This window comes from Equus caballus, chromosome 16, assembly GCF_041296265.1.
Source record: "Equus caballus isolate H_3958 breed thoroughbred chromosome 16, TB-T2T, whole genome shotgun sequence".
Lineage (NCBI taxonomy): Eukaryota > Metazoa > Chordata > Mammalia > Perissodactyla > Equidae > Equus > Equus caballus.
The window spans coordinates 81,394,214-81,411,387 of record NC_091699.1 but is presented as its reverse complement, the minus strand read 5'-3'; the positions used below and the strand labels follow the sequence as shown (position 1 = coordinate 81,411,387).

At 44.2% G+C, this 17,174-nt stretch overlaps 1 long non-coding RNA gene across 1 annotated transcript; it reads right to left on the bottom strand.

The window, feature by feature from the left end:
- Positions 1-5,330: 5,330 nt before the first annotated feature.
- Positions 5,331-9,603, bottom strand: LOC138918259 (uncharacterized). Its single transcript, XR_011427365.1, has 2 exons — positions 9,460-9,603; positions 5,331-8,083 (listed from the first exon to the last, which is right to left on the bottom strand). It is a non-coding gene; the product is annotated as an uncharacterized lncRNA (long non-coding RNA).
- Positions 9,604-17,174: the final 7,571 nt, after the last annotated feature.

Sequence of the window (17,174 nt, the reverse complement as noted above, 5' to 3'; positions counted from 1 at the left end):
CCAGGTAGAGGGGATCTGGGCCCCAACAGCGACTACTGCAGAATATAAGAGAGGTGACTGGGGCCACCTGCTGTGGAGTAGATAATGACAGGGAGATCTTGTGCTAAGTAGCTTTTGTAACATAATTTGAAGTATTAATTTTGTTTCTAAGTTTTTCCCACTCGCCAAGGAAGTGGCCAGGTCCTTGGTGCTTCGTGTTCACAGCAGAGAGCAGATGTGCTCAAACAACCCTACCGCTTGTTGGGGAAGCGAGGGAGGGAGGCAGAGAAGGAGCTCAGGAATGGTGGAGAGCTGTGCTCCAGTTTCTGGTTCTCCAGAGAGATGGGGAACTTGAGAGGTTCATGGTTTTGGGGCTGCCCCAAAGGAGACCTGAAGCTCAACACAGTCTTCCAGCCGAGGCAGAAAACCCCCAAGCTTTGGAGCCACCTCTTTCAAGAGCCCCTCAGAGCTGGCAGTGAGGAAGGCAGCCGTAACCCTGATGGACTGAAGAGTAGAGGTCCATGCCCACTTTTGAGGTCATTCATGAGCGTCCTAAAGGCTGGTGAGACCTTAAGAGGAGGAAGGGACACCCTGGTGACCGGGGTTGGGACTGGATGGGACTGAAAAGATTAAATTTGCTGTGAAAAAAATAAGAAAATGTGAGATTTCTTGTGCCCTCCTTGAGCTTGTGAGCCAACGCCTGAAGGACAGGCAGGAGTAGCCAGGGGAAGATTTAGGGGGTGAGGACTGAGGGCAGAGAGCAAATTGCGTAAAGCCGGAGGTGGGACTGGCTTTACAGGCAAGGTGGCTGGTAGATGGGGAGAGGGGAGCGGCTTGAGCAGATTGGATTTTCCTTTTTTAACATAAGTCACTCTGGGTTTGAGCAGGTAAGAAGTGGGAAGACAAGAGCTCCACGTTGGCTCAGGTGAGAGGTGGTGGCAGCTTGGACTAGCGAGGTGGAGGAGGGAGCTGAGGGACTTGGGGTCTCCTAGAGGTGAAACTGTCCAGACATGTCCCGTGAGAGCACCTGGACCAGGGTGGTGTGGTTCTGAGACCTGAGTGCTCGGGGTGAGCTGCCCTGATGGCCCAGGGTGAATTCTCTGAGCAGACACAGGACTGCAGGTGCAGCCTCTGTCCTCCAGGAACCTAGAATCAGGGCCCAGGGGCTGCCTGCATTGGAAGGCCAATGGAGACCCACTTCTTAATGTAGTAACAATAACGACGACAGCCACGGTTAACTGAGCGCTTCTGTGTGCTTTAGACACCGGATCTCCAGCCCTCACATCTGCTTTTGAAGGTGGATATTATTGCCAGAAGATGGCAGCTTAAAGGACTTGTCCCAAGTTAAAGGGATTATTCCAAGTCACTCAAATAGTAAATGGATCCAACCGAGGGTGTCTGGTCCCAAGACCCATGTCCTCTGCCTGGACCATGTGACTCCCCTGTAAAACCTGTGACCACTGCTTTCTGAAATGGGAAGAGAATCCTATCGGAACACTCAGAACTTCAAAATGTTTACCTTGTTTCTATAATTGAGATAAAGAACTAAAAGAATAATGTTTATTAGGAAGCCAGGAATCATGACATTAAAAAATTCAACCTGTTAATCAGCCAGGTAGAGAAAGACAATCTTTGTATGACTCCACTCATATGTGAAAGTTAAACATGTGGACAAAGAGAACAGATTAGTGGCTACCAAGGGAAAGGGGGGATGTGGGTGGGCACAAAGGGTGAAGGGGGTGCACCTACAACATGACTAACAATAACATACAACTGATTTCACAAGGTTGTCAAATATCATAATCTCAATAAATAAGTTAAAAAAAATTTCAACCTGTTACCAAACTCATATATAACTCATAACTTTATCATCATGAGTCGTATTGTTGTCACTGGTTTTTATACAAGGTTAGATCCCTAAGATAGATTTTCATATTTTGGTGCATTGTTAGGGGACTGCTTAACGTCAATGCTATTTAGTACCCAGCAGGGGGTGCTCAATTCCTTTGAGAAAGTTTGAATTGCTGGAAGATGTTTCTTTTTTTTTTTTTAAAGATTGGAACTTGAGCTAACGTCTGTTGCCAATCTTTTTTTTGCTTCTTTTTCTCCCCAAAGCCCCCCAGTACGTAGTTGTATATTCTAGTTATGAGTGCCTCTGGTTGCCCTATGTGGGACGCCACCTCAGCATGGCTTGATGAGTGGTGCCAGGTGGGTGTCCAGGACCCAAACTGGTGAAACCCTGGGCCGCTGAAGCGGAGTGCACCAACTTAACCACTCGGCCATGGGGCCGGGCCCTGCAGATCTTTTAATAAACTCTGAAGATCCTGAATAAATGTGGTGTTTTGCTTGGAAGTGATTCTGCATGTCTTAGTTGCCCAAAGTGCTGGGAGGGCTTTATGTGAATCCCTGGGATTCCGGCCGGCCATGCAGCTCACCTGGTGGGCTCCTCACTCGTATTTTATGGGGGCCGAGTGAGGGACTGGAAGGCGAGGGCACTTCAGAACTCTGGTTACAGAAATAGGTAGCCAGAATCAGGAATTTTGCCCACCTCTGACCCAACTCATACTCATCGTCAGGCCTGGGGACTCTTGTTAAGCTGCTTCCCAGTTCTTTGTGTAAAATCATTTGGAGAATTTAGACGTCATCCTGGAATGATCCATTAAGCTCTAGAAAGACTTTTCCAAAGCTTGCTTTCTTGATTTGACCCTGCTGTACCCACAGTTAAATTTGTTCCCCAGATCCTTGCCACACTGCACCCCACCAGTGAGCTCCTGTGGAAAGTAGTGGGTTAGGGGCTGGCATGGCAAGATAGCTGGGTGGTCTCTTGAGGAGGGTTCTTGGACTAGCGACCCAAGATGATGATCTTGGCCTCTGAACCCGAGCCAGCCAGGATTGGCTTCACAGGCCTGGAACCTGTGCAGTCACACAGGGCCCCAGACTCAGACGGGCCTGCTGTGGCTGTCTTGAAACCCTTAATAATTTTTTGAACAAGGACCCCATGTTTTCATCTTGCACCAGACCCCATAAATTACGTAGCTGGTCCTTAAATCTATGGCAGCCGTCTGTAGGGGTTCCATGTTGGATGGTGACTAACTTGACCCAGCAAATGCCGTCCCCTTGGGAGTGAGAATTCAAGACACTGAGCACTGGCCTTTGGGGGGACAGAAAAGCAGGAAGTTCCAGGAGAAGCGACAGAGGAGCTGGGGCAGACATCCGGGCTTGCTGCGGCATCCTGAGAGGTGTTCTGGTTCCTCATGAAATCTTACAGTGCAGTTGCAGAAATTGTCTCCTGAGCTCAGCTGAGGCCTGTGTCATGCTTGCTACCTGTAAGCTGGCCTGACTGACCATGGGGTAAGGGGTAGGTATAGAAACACTGGAAGTGCAGCAAGACAGGTTTTGTGGACAGCTAAGAGCTTGAAGCAGGGGTGTCACCCAGTCCCAGGGCATGTCCTTGCCTAAATTTCATCTGGCCCTTAGCCAACGACCATGTGAATTTGCACACTGTTGTCCTGGTTCCAGCATACAGCTATCTCAGAACAGAGCCTCTGACTGACATAAGAAACAAGAGGACAGTTACAGAGCTGGAACAATGGTCAAGGTGTTAGTTCATGAAGGATTTCTGCCTGTGTGTTCATTTTAGTTTATCCCATCACATTGAACCATATGAAAAGGCTGGTTTTAAGGTCAAAAATAGTCACCGTTTCCTATGTTTTTAGCTAATTTTATTCTCATCTAGAGCCAATTGTGCACGTATACACACAAGCACACACACAACATACACAAACCAGTTTTGATGGGGAGAGGTGGGGAGCCACCAAAGGGTGGAGAATTTGAAAACAACCAAATGACTCGAAAGGAAGTGAGGGAGGTTGATGTACAAACCCATCCCAGTGACTCCAGGCCTTCCCTGGTGACTCAGACCCCTCTGTCGTGGCGCCACCACCCAAAGGCAAAAGGGGTTTTCCTCCACCCATGTTATGATCTTGCCTCCGCTTTCTTGGCATCTCTGCCCGTGCTTCCTCCCCGCCTGTCGTCTTAGTCTCAAGCGGTTCCCTGCCCCCACCGCCGTGCTCACAGATCGGTATGCACTGTAACTGGCACACTGTCTAACTGGGCAGGACTCTTGAGGAAGAGTGAGGTGGCCGCATCCTTGCCTCTTTGCCAGAGGGGATGGCCTAACATCTGTCATCGGCTAAGACCCCACACAGCCTCCCCCAGCTCAGCCCAGACCGGTGGGAGTGGCCTGGGCAGGCCCTTCTCTCTGGTCCCATCTTCCTGGCTTCTGTGCTTCGCAGGCTCCCAACCCTCAGGGCTGTGCAGATGTTGAGACTCCTCCCTCTCCACTCACAGCCCCGCTCACGCAGGGCTGCCCTCTGGGAGAGCAGCTGCTCACGAGTCCAAGTTCTTAGCCCAGGAGTACAAGAAAAATGCGCCCCAGGCAGGGTGGGAGAGTCCCAGATGGCCTGGACTGACAGCGCTGTGGCCCCCTCTCCTCTCATTGACTGTTTCCTACCTCTCTCACCCAGTTTCTCTCTTTCTCCCAATCAGTCAAGCAATCAGTCTTTCTCTGTGTGTGTTCCTATTTCTCTCTTTCTTGCTGTTTTTTCTCCCTCTCTCTCATTCAAGCATTTATCTGAATATCTTACTCTATGCATTAGGCTGATCTTTCTTCTTTCGTATTGCAAATACCTTTAAAGTAAAACTCACATCGATTTTGCGTCTTGTTTTATTTTACATAATAGTTACGTATTTGACATTACATGTAAGCAAGATGTATATAGGCTGCTGCAAAACATAGTGGTTAAGAGTCCAACAGACTTTGGAGGCAGAAAGACCTAGATTCAAATCCCAGCATGGCACACACCAGCTGCCCATACCCAAACACGCAATTGACCTTTCTGAGCCCCAGTTTCCTCAATGAAAATAGGGTTGCTGATACTGGTTACGTGATTGGCTTATTGGAGGATTAAAAGAGACCATGCAAGTAAAGTGCTTAGAACAGGTCCTGGCACAGGGAAAGCACTTGATAAATATGAACTATTGTTTGTTTTCAATATAATAAAATAAGCATTTCAAAGGAAATCTACATTGATACTCTGAAGTTAAGCAAAGAATAATTGTATTATGTAACTAATCATTCCCTAATAATCCTCAGGGGTTATTTTACATATAGAAACAGCAATGAACTAGGAGGCAGAAGATCTGGGTTCAAGTTCTAGCTCCACCACTTACTGGCTGTGTGGACTGGAAGGCTGCCTCTCACCTCTCTGAGCCGACATCACAGGACTGGGGAGTAAAATGAGTACAACGAATTCAAAACTGTTCTGTAGTCATAAAAAACTATATACACATTAGTCAGACATCATAATTTATTTACTTCGTAAATTCATAGTTCTCAAATTCATGTTTCTTGTAGCTCAATATATGTGCTAATTTAAACATAATACCTGTACGTGTAGCCATATCTGTATGTGAATCTGCATAAACATGTTTTTAGAAGTCTGGAAGGAAAGACAGCAAAATATTGGCAGTCATCACCTCTGGGGACAAGATTAGACTGTCCAAGAAGGAAACTGTCACGTCTAACTTTATCTCCTTCTGAAAAAGTGGTGAGGTTATAGGTAATTTTTAAAAATAATATTATAGATATTTTGAAAATCAGAATAGCATTGTTTTTTAAAAAGTGTTCTCACTGCCTTTGAATAAAGATTTAGAATGTACGTTAAAACTTGTGTCAGCGTTCAGTAACTTTCATTCTGCTGACATTCAGCAGGAGCACCAGCTCTGTGCAAATTACTCTGGGACATGCAAAAGTAGATTAGAGGCAGGATTCGACCTAAGATTATAACATACTATACCAGATAAGACACTTATGCAAAGAGTCACAATCTAAGAAGAAAGCGGGCAGTGTTCCTGGTGCACTAAAAGTGCTCAATAAATACAGGATAGGTGGACAAATGGATGGATGGAGATACAGAGATAATGCCATGGGACAAGAGAATCAGAAGAGAAACAGATCTAGAGCTGAGGGAATTTAGGAAAGCTTTGTGGAAAAGATAACCTTTGAAATATAGGCTAGATTTGGACATCTAGAGATGAGAAGGGGAGTTGAGAAGGTAACTTATGGTGATGACATCCTGTCATTTCTGATTTAATCCCAGTTTTCCCTCCCTTTCTTACTTTCTTCCAACTAAGGGGCAGAGCTGGTATGTTTGGAAACATGGGGAATTTTTTTTTGGTTGTCACAATGGCTGGGATGGTGGGGAAGGGTTTCTTCGAGAATACTGCTGCATTTAGTGGTATTTTGGCCAGGACTGTGAAATATACCACAATAAAGAATTGTTCTACCCAAGATATTGATAGTGACCACATTGAGAAATGCCAGTAGGTAGGAGAAGCATCATAAATAGATTATTACAATGTCATAAAGAAAATGCTGACATAGATATCTGCACATGTTTTTTGCTCTTATCAGCCAAATCAAATGATGTGACCTCCTTTCTAGGCAAAGGAGCAGTGAAATAAGACTGGAAAGGCCCATGGGGGATGCTGAGTGGACAGAGGGCTAGTCAACAGAGATTAAACCTTGGTCTTAAAGAAAAGGGAACCCAGTCAAGGTTTTTGATTAGGGAAATGATCTCATCATATCTCTGCTTTAGGAAATGCCAAACCCCTATTTTAAAGAGAACTAAAATGTGAAGTGATAACAAGCTAACTTTTTTTAAAGCTTTATTACCCTGGTTCTGCATCAGAAAAAACTAAAACTTCTGCAAATTTAAAGTATGATAAGATAACGTCATTCAATAAATTATGCTGGGACAATTGGCTTTCCATCTGGGAAAACAAAAACTAGGTTAGATCCCTACCTCACGCCACATATTTGAGATGGTTTAAAGAATTAAATATAAAAAAATTTTAAAGACATTAGGAGAAAATGTAATTGAATACTTTAGGAACCTTGAGATAGAGGAGGCCTTCTTAAGTAAGCTACTAAACCTAGGAATCAGAAATTATAAAAACAGATAAACTTGATATTTCTACATGACAAAAGATGTAACTTTAAAAGACTAGAAAGTGGTCTTAATATATATAACAGACAAAAGGTTATTTTCCAGGTAACCCATAAAGCTTCTATAAATTAGTAAGAAAAAGATAACTCAAATAGAAAAATGGGCAAGAAGTATAAGTGGGCAATTCACAGAAAGAAGATACAAAACATGAAAACATGATCATGGCAGATATTTCAGATCGATACACTCAACTCCGTATCTACACCTTTGTAGCTTGCCTTGCTGCATACTGGAGCCAGGAAAGCTACAATTCCCAGGTTCCCTTAGAGCTGAGCTTCTGCATATGACCTGGTTTCCCCAGGGCAGATGTACCCTCAAGAGACCTACAGAGTCTGGTGGCACACAGGGTTAAAGGGGGTCATTATTTTTTGTGTTTGGTTTGGTCTGGTTTGGTTTTATTCCTGCATCAACACAGCAGAGATCTAGCATCTAGATGCAGTCTCCAGCTGCATGGTGATGTGGGCAGGATCAGGGCAGCTAAGGCAGTGTGCTCCTGGAGACCAGGTGTGGCTGAGGCTTCCTGGTTTCCAGACTGGAGAGTCAGCTGTTGGGGCACAGCTTCCCGAATCCCCAGTTTCCTGGTCATGGCAGAAGAGGAGACTCCTTTGGTGGGTGGGTTCTGAGCTAGAGTTCTGGGAGTCGATCCTAGAAGCTCAAACTAGAACCTGCTCTTCCACCAGCTCTGACAAAATTATAAGCACCTGATCCCCTGTTTTAACTCAAGTACTTCCCCCACCCCTTTTCTTAACCAGAGTGGCTTCTTTCATTTGTAGCTGGACTCTGACACAATGATCAACCCTAATAATAATCAGACAGATGCAAATTAAACCAACAATGAAATCATCTCTCATTCATCAGAATGTGAACACTTAAAAATTGACTGATAGAATTCACTGTGGGTGAGGGTGAGGGGAAACGGGCTGTCTCTTGGAGGCTGTGTATTTTGGAGCAGCCATCTTTTAGAGCAATTCGTCAGGATCTATCGGAGTGTTCAGTGTGCATGGCATCCAACCCAGCATTCCACCTCGAGGCATCTGTCAAAGAGAAATACTGCTACGTGTCCTTAAGGAAACATTTTCCACGGATATTAATTGCATCACTGTGAGTAATGGAAAAATAATAATAAATAGCTGAAATGTCCACCAGGAGGGAATAGTTAAGAAAATTATTGTACGATCATTCTTCAGAATACTCTGCAGTAGTCAAAGAATGAGGCAGAGCGCCAAGGACTAATATGGAAAGATCTCAGACATATTTCCAAGTGAAGAACAAGTTGCAAAAACAGCATGTATTAGTATGACCTCATTTATGTTTAAAAACAAAAGTATATGTTTCGATTTAAACATGCATATTTCTGCGTAAACACAGACGAAGGTCAGGAAGGACACAAACCAAGCTGCCCTGCAGGGAGGGGGCCAGGGGCTGAGGAGGGGCCTGGGCAGGACTGCCGCTTCTAGTCTCTAATCTTCTGTACTATTTGAATGTTTGACTATTTTACAATAAAAATGTATTCATATATAATTATATTAATACAGTAAATTACAAGGTTGTAAAACACCGTAGGGGGCAAGATTCCAACTTTCAGATGCCTAAGCAAAAGATACATAGAGATGGATCCATCTATCTATCATCAATCCATCTATTGAGAAAGAGAGAGAGAGAAAACAAATATGACAAAGTGTAGCACTTGTTGAATCTAGGTGGAGGGATATGAGTATTCATTGCACTATTCTTTCAACTTTTCTATATTTTAAAAAATTTTTTCGTAATATAAAGTTGGAAATAAAAACACATCAAATACACATCCTCGGACACACACCCACTTTTCCTGTGCAAGCAGATTTTTCCAGATGTGGGAACAAAGCCTGTGGCTTGCTCAGCTGCAATTATGGCCAAAAGCATTGGCCATCCTTCCCATTGGCTTCTTAGAGCAGGTGTGTCTTGCTCCTGTGGCCGTGTCTTGAGTAGCCTACAGAGGCCTCGGTGTGCCCTAACTGGGGTGGACAGCAGCCCCCTCCACTGTCCCTCTGAGGGCACAGGCACGGCCAGGGCCTGTTGGGGAGCAGGGACCTGGTTGGTCCTCTGTCCCTGTTCCTAGAGAAGAGCCATTGGTAAGAACAGGACCTGGGGTCTCCTTCGTGGCCACACCAGAGGACTCTGCAAGGATTCTATTCATTCGGTTTGGTATACTCAGGACCCCTCCTTCAGTCCTCAACCTGGTGTTTATTTCTGAGGTAACAGTGTGAGGAGAATGGGAAAAAAAGGAAATGCAAAAAAAAAAAAAGGAATTGGAAGTTTAATGAGAACCATCTGGAGTGTTTGCCAAGAGTGTAATGTTTGGTAGAAGAAAGTAATTTCTCAGCTTAAATGAGGAAAAGAGAAATGGAGGAAACGGTTATATTGTGCTTACCCCCAAAACTGATGCTAAACAGAACCACCTAGAAGGCGCACATCACGCACTCGCCGGGGGAGGAGCGGGGCTGGAGGGGCAGACGCTGCTCCTTTCTGGCGTCCGCACCAAGAAGGAATGCCTCTCCTCGGCCAGGGAGACTTTGAGGGATGGGTTGTGGTGGGCCCTGGGCCAGCGCCTGGAATCTAGGTAACCATGGAAACAGGCCGGCGGGTGACAACAAACAGAAGATGGAATTTCAGCGTTCGCAGCCAGGCCGCAGAGGAATGGGAAAGTTCAGGAAAGTTTTTTTGTTTTTAACCCGGTCCACGGGGGAGGCACAGGAGGGAGCCGCAGTGTTCCGAGTAAATGCTCCCTGCTCAGCACCCCAACGGAGCCCCAGGGAACAGCTTCTCTCGGAGGCCCTGTTTTCACTTTATTCGTTTATTTATAGCCCACCACATTCCGCCAAGGACTCCGTGGGGTCTAAAGCCACTCCTGAGGGGTGTAGGTGCGCAACCAGATCCCGGTCCTTGCACCGGCAGGTGACAGGCTGCAGCACAATCTCATATGGTGAAGACTGCCACCCTCGAGGGACATGCATCCTTGTTGTGAGGGAACACATCCTCACAACAGCCTGCGGCCAAGGAAATTCCCCAACCTCACCGGAAAAGAAGGGGCCATCCCCCCAGCCCAAGCCCATCCTCCTTCCATCAGGCCACTGTACCTGTAATCTTTATTGTGGAAAAAATGAATAATTATGGTAGACAGCATTTATGAAGAAAAGAAGTAAAGCGTTCTACACAGATCAGTGCGCAAATGCCAACTACTCATGTGGTTGAAGAAGCAGCCTTGATTGAATGGGAAGAGATTCATGTGATGGAAGGAAGACATTTTTATAGTTGCTAGGCAGAAAAATTAAAGAAAGGAACCCATGGACTCTAGAATTTTCTTTTCTGATGCCTTTAGAAATAGATAGGCTAGCATCATGCCTGGACAGAGTCAGGGCATGGGCCTGAAGGAAGCATAAAGACACCCAGTGCAGGCTCCTTGCTTTGCAGATGGGGAAGCAAAGGCAGAATCTGGGACTGGGCCCCATGTCCTAGGTCCTGGGACAAGGTTCCTTTCTTGACAGCATGTCCCAGGAGCCCGCAAACAAGCTCTCAGTAGACCCTTGGAGTCCGCAAGTGGGTTTAGCTGAAATAGCATGAATCAGCAGGACTTAAATAGGAGGTAATAACAATTGTTACAGAGCAGAGGATTGTTAATTCTAGGATCAGAAAAGGGGAAGAAAATGCATAATGGACTGGCATTCTTGGAAACTGAGATCAATACGGTATAAAATGCCTTTTGGTTTTGCTGTTGTGACCGTCAGTAGTTAAGAAGGAGCCTCTGCTCTGGAAAGAGGAAAAGACTCAACAGTTAAGAATTTAGCAAAGAAGATAGTTTTAAATCAGCAAAGTTACATAACTTTATAACGGTTTCAAGAAATCATCTTGAAACTTCATTAGCAAAAAATGCCCCTGAATAATCCAACAGGAAATAAGAAGTGCAAGGAATTTCTGGAAATGGGAGAGTGTTTTTTTGTTTGTTTTTAAAGTGGAAAAAAAAAGTTTTTAAGGAAAAAGGAAGCCCTGACCCACATAAAGATAGGGTTTCAGTTAAACTAATTTGAGAGCAAGAGGGAAAGTGTAGGCCTCAGCGTGGAGTGAGTACCCAGGCCCTGGAGGGCTTTGCGGGGGCTCAAAAACAGCTGTAAGGCCCCAAAATGGGTCGAGAAAAAGCTAGTTTGACACTAAAGAAGAAATTGCATTCATTGAAAAATAACAAATCTGCATGAGACTATCCACAGCCCTGTTGAAGCTTATGGAGAAACTGAAAAATTGTTTCGGCACTTAACAGTCCAGGAATATGTGTTATTTGTCCTGAAGTCATTGATTTTGCCTAAGGGTCTGCTGTGTAACTTTTTATCCTGAAAACCCCTAATTCCCTTATTCAGTCGTTAAAAATGGGGGAAAGTGTCATTCATTCTCTCAGCAAGTGTTTTTGACAACTTCTTCCAAGCCAGGCCCTGAATATAGGGCTGCTATCATATCAGATTGTTGTTACTTCTCAGACTTCATACCTCATCTCGGTTTTTAACATTACCATGCAGAGTCCGCTGTAAACCTATGAGCCTCCCATAAAACGTTGAGAGTTTCCACCTTCAAATACTGTAAGTACCAGGCAAGCTTAAGGCGGCCACTGCCCATTCCTAATGAGAATCTCCTGTTTGTGATTCACAGATTAAACCCCTATAAATGGCTTTGTGTACATGCCCCAAATATGTGGATCCACAAGAAGTCTGAGAGCAGTCACGGAAGTATGTAGCTGCTCGTGAGAAAGTGTGTGTGGGAGGAAGGAAGGAGTAGAAGCTGTTTTCATTTTAAAAAGCTGGAGGGACGAGCAAAATCCATTCATCTAAATCGTTAAAGAAGTGAGTGTATAGGGCATGGAGATGGGAGAAGCCAGTGCATTTCCAAATTGTAGTTCCTTTAGCCCTTGGGAAGATTACTCTTTAATGGGAAACCACAGGCTGGTGTTTGTTTTCTCAGTAATAATTACACTGCTTTGTTTTGTTTTGTTTTGTTTTTGCTGAGGAAGATTTGCCCTGAGCTTACATCTGTGCCAGGCTTCCTCTATTTTATATGTGGGTCACCGCCACAGCATGGCCGCCAACAAGTGGCACAGGTCTGTGCCCGGGAACCAAACCCATGCCACCGAAGAGGAGTGTGTCGAGCTTAACCACAAGGCCATGGGGCCGGCCCCTGTTTTGTCTTTTTAATGTGTGATCTTAAAAAGGGTTTTTTAAATCACTTTTTATCCTTCTATAAAAAACCTTTGGGGGCCAGCGCAGTGGCATAGTGGTTAAGTTTGCATGCTCTGCTTCAGCCACCTGGGGTTCGTGGGTTTGGATCTCGGGAGCTGATCTATACACTGCTCACAAAGTCATGCTGTGGAAGTGTCTCACATACAAAATAGAGGTAGATGGGCAGAGATGTTAGCTCAGGGACAATCTTCCTCAAGCAAGAAGAGGAAGATTGGCACAGATGTTAGCTCAGGACCAATCTTCCTCACCAAAAAAGAAAAAAAAACTTTTATCCTTTTATAAATCCTTTATTAAAAAAATCTTTATCACTCAGGTTTTCAATATCTCAGTGATAGTTATCATCCTAAAGGAAGGGGCCCCCAGCTGTTGGCATGGTGGTCCCCACACCCTTCTATCACACAGCACCAGCCTGACTGAGTGGAAAGGACCTTAGATGAGACTATCTCAGCCCAGCGTACCCAAATGTTTGTTATAAGAAAGTGTGCTCCACACAAGGTGTCCTTTCTGACCAACTCCAGATTGTAACCGTTGGATGAGCACAAGCCCAAGTACTGGTGTGCTCTGAGTGAGGAGCACCCTGCAGACCCTTCCTGTGCCCTCCCTGGCCTGTCCCCATGGCTTGCTTCTAGCCTTCATGGGAAGAAGTCACCAGAAACATTGGAGCAATTACTCAGAGGTTCTATATTGTTCAAAATTGAAGAGTATCGCTTCTGTTTTTTGCCAAAATGTGATATGAAGCTGAATTTTTCAACAATAACTCTAATGGAAACTACGAACCAGAACGTTGAACTCCAGTTTGTATTGTGCTGTCAATTATCAAAGCCTGACAAACAGACCTGTGTCCAGGTAATGTCCTCTGTCCAACAAGGAAACCTGCAACCTCCCTGTATCCTTTAAGATGTTTTTGGTTGCAAGTAATACAAAGCTCAACTAACAGAAGTTTAAGCAATAAGGGGATCTATTATGTCATATGAGCAACCCAGACCCAGGGTTGGTTAATTCCACAACTAAATGACATTACCCAGAGCCCAGGTTCTTGACCGTCTTTAAGGTTCTTGTGTCCTCCTCAGCTGTCAGCTTTCTCCCCTCATGGTCACAAGATGCTGGCCACAACTCTGAACAGTACAGCCTCACATCAGAAGCAGAAAAGGGATTATCTTTTCCCTTTGGTTCAAGGATGGGCAGATGGCAGAATTAGGGCCATTGAGAGCTTAGGTGAGAAAGTGCAACAGACATGGGTATCACACACACACACACACACACACTCTGGATGGATATAGCCATGTAAGTTGCTGGCAACCATCTTGTAACTATGTGGTAAATGCATATCTGAGAATGACCTTACTGTTCAGAGAAGAGAACAAGAGAAAGGTGGAAATGGACATGAATGTCAATCTTAAGCTATGTATGCCCTTGGCCTCTTTAGTTACATTAGCCAATAAATTCCCTGTTTGACAGGGCACTTCAGGGTGGGTTGTCCGTCACTTTCAACACAGAGACCTCACTCATACACCTTACTTGTCTAACTTTTCCAGCCCTACACTGATCCTCCAATTTTGTTTGCCTTTTAAAAATATTACTGGTTGGGACATTCTGCGGTATACCTGGTCAGTACTCCTTAGAACTGATGAGGTCATGCTAAACAAAGAAAGGCTGAGAAGTAGTCCTAGATTGGAGGAGACTAAGGAAACATGAAAACTAAATGCAAGGTGGTATCTTGGATTAGATCCTGGAACAGAAAAGGGATAGTAGTGAAAAAGCTAGGGAAGTCCAATAAAGTCTGCAGCTTAATTCATAGTATGGCACCTAGGTCAATGTCTGTGTTTGGACAAATGTGCTGTGGTTGTATGAGATGTTCCCATGAGGGAAAGCTGGGAGGTGGGCATATACGGAAACTCTCTGTACTATCTTTGCAACTTCTCCATGCATCTACAATTATTCCAAGATAAAAGCTTTAAAAAATATATTGTTGGTCACTAATACTCCAAAGTCTAGTAAACACTGAACTAGCCTGACTTCTTCAAATGACAGATAAGAACATTAAATACCAAAGAGGTTAAGGGACTTGCCCATGGTACCTGGCAGTTCACGTCAGAGCCAAGCGTGGAACCCAGGTCATATCACCTGGATGCTAACTCACACTGCAGCCCAGGGAGCCAGGGGCCTTGTTCAAAGGATTTGGTTTCCATGGAAACAGCTTTTCTCTAAGCACACTAAATTCCCTTGCTTCTCTCCACATTAGCTCTAGACTATTATATTTCAAAGTCCATTTTTCAAATTGATAAATTGCATAATTATAGCAGTCCAGGAATGAGCTATAACATCATGCAAAAAGAATTTGTACCAGAAATTTAAACTACCACATGGCCAGTGGATTAACATTAACCATAAATAGAAACCATCACATTGTCTGGTGCCTGCCATTCGCATTCATATGAATTAAGCATTTTCTGAAAAGCAACGCAAGAAAAATGCAAATGCAGAATAAACCCAAGCCACAACGTTTCCAAAGACAGATCCTAAAGGGTCTATACCTCAAATAACTTAGGTGGGAGTGAACATGGCATTCTGGAGAAAACCTATATTAGACAACTCAGAAAGTAGTTCTAGTGATGACGGATGTCAAAGACTCATTTATAAAATTTGGATAAAATGTGTTTCATCAAATGTAAAGGAAAAGGCAGAATAAGCCCCAGCCCTCCAAGAGTGACCTCTTCTGTCATGGTGACTTCCTCCAGGCAGAGTTTCATCATACAGCCTCGGGATGAGACAGCTTGGGTCAAGAGAGATACCCCGATCCACCTGCTTTCCCCCAAAACCAAACCCATCCCATCTCCGGAATCACCTCTGGTAATGCTTCTGTCATCCACACCCTGGTACCCAGAGCTGGGCACGGATTTGGCCACAAATGTTAGTTTCCTCTTCTCCTCTTTTTTCCCCACCCAATAATTATTCCTCTCCCATCTGTGAGCACTGGTCCTGGGGCAGAACCCAGGCATCCGCTGGAATGTTGATCGCAGATGGGATCCCTGAGAAACATGGATGGAGGTATGCTAATTAGCACCCTTCCCTCTAATTGCTGGTGACTATGGGAATTATCTGATAGAAGGTATGACAAGATTTCCCCTTCGTTGGGACAGGGATGATTTAGGAAGCACATCTTGATAGAGGAAAGAGCCGCAATTTCTGATGTTGGCTACAGTGTCCCTCATTAGCTAATGGTTATATGACAGAAGATAAAAAATAGTCTTGACATGCAGGAATAATGGGTCCCAAATTACAAAATGTAATTTAGAAGGAATGTAGGCAGTGCCTTACGGTCAGGTTCCAAAAAGTGCCTTGCAGAGGCCCAGGAGGCAGCCTGTGTCAAGAGCAAGAGCAGAGGCCCAGGCCTGGGAGTGCCAGGTCCCAGCCAAGCCTCTGACCAGCTGGCCATGCCTGGACAAATTACTAGCTTCAGGGAATGCAATTTTCTGATTTGGAAAATAAGAAACTCAAATGGGATGATCTTTCACGTACTTCCCAGATTTGAAGCAATTCTTTGCCAACAGCAGGAGGATGACTCAATGAATTATGGTGCATCCCCATGATAGAGTATCATGCAGCTGTTACAATCCCTCTGTTTCCCAAGAATGTCTGATAACATGAGAAAGTGCTTGTGACACAATGTTAACTTAAAATTAAAAGTAGGAGGAAAAAAATAAATACGGATTATGGTCCTAATTTCGCAAAAAGAAATAGATGCCCCAGAGAAAAAAAGACTAGAAGGAAGCACAAAAAGCATTAACAGTGCTTACCAGGGGTGGTTCAGTTTTTATTATGTGGAGAGCTTAAAATTGTACGTATTATTACAAAGGTAGTAAATGCTTGATAAAAAATATTACAGCAATACACAAGTATATACAGTGAAAATTAAAGTTTCTCCTCTTTCTCCTTGCACTGCTACTCCCCAGATGGAACCTATATTAACATTGTAAAATAAATCAGATTTCACTGAGCTTGAATCTGAATTTGCTAGAAGCATGCTGTGTTTCAAGCAATCTACAAAGAGAAAGCTAGAAACATAGGCGGTTATTATTTTCTTCATTGTAAATTTTAGGAAGAGAACTTGAATGAGATATTAGACTAAAAGTAATAATGACGATGAGACCAGATATAGTAAATAAATCCAGGTACTAGCACTTTTGTATCATGAAGTGAGGAGTAAGCCGAACTAAAATATCTGGATCTAAGATCCAAAGATAAAACAAAATGAAATAAAACAATGCTGACCCAACAATGGGACCCCATGCTTTCGAGCACCCCACATATTACATACACAAAACCTAAACATCCAGCCTCTTGGTGAGCACCATTTAGAGCCCAGGAAACCCACCTCCAAACCTTTTGCTCTGAAGCCTCAAACAAAGGTGGACTGTCTGACTGCTGTGAAGGTGCGGCATCGGAGGTGGGCAGTGTGCTCAGATCAAGAAAAGACAGATTAACTTATCCAATCCTTCCTCTCAGAGACCAGGAATGCAATAGATTCTTGAATAACAATAAAATTCCCAGTAGTGCCGGCATCCACTTTCTTGCTTCTCTTCGTGTTCCAATGTGTGCTTCCGGATGCTCTCATTGATCAGTGCTGCTTTCACAGCAGTTGTATATCTATGGTGGCTAAGGAACATTTTGCAATATTAAATAATTCACATTGCTATTAAATTTGGTTGTCAGTTGAATTTGTAACGTTTAACTACGTAAGCCTCCATTTGCACTCTTGGCCTTGCCCCACAAATGTGAGGGGCAGGCCTGGACAGTGGCACCCTGGTTACCAAGCAGAAGTCAACAAAAGGATCCACGTAAATTGGGCCAAGTGTCACGATAACAT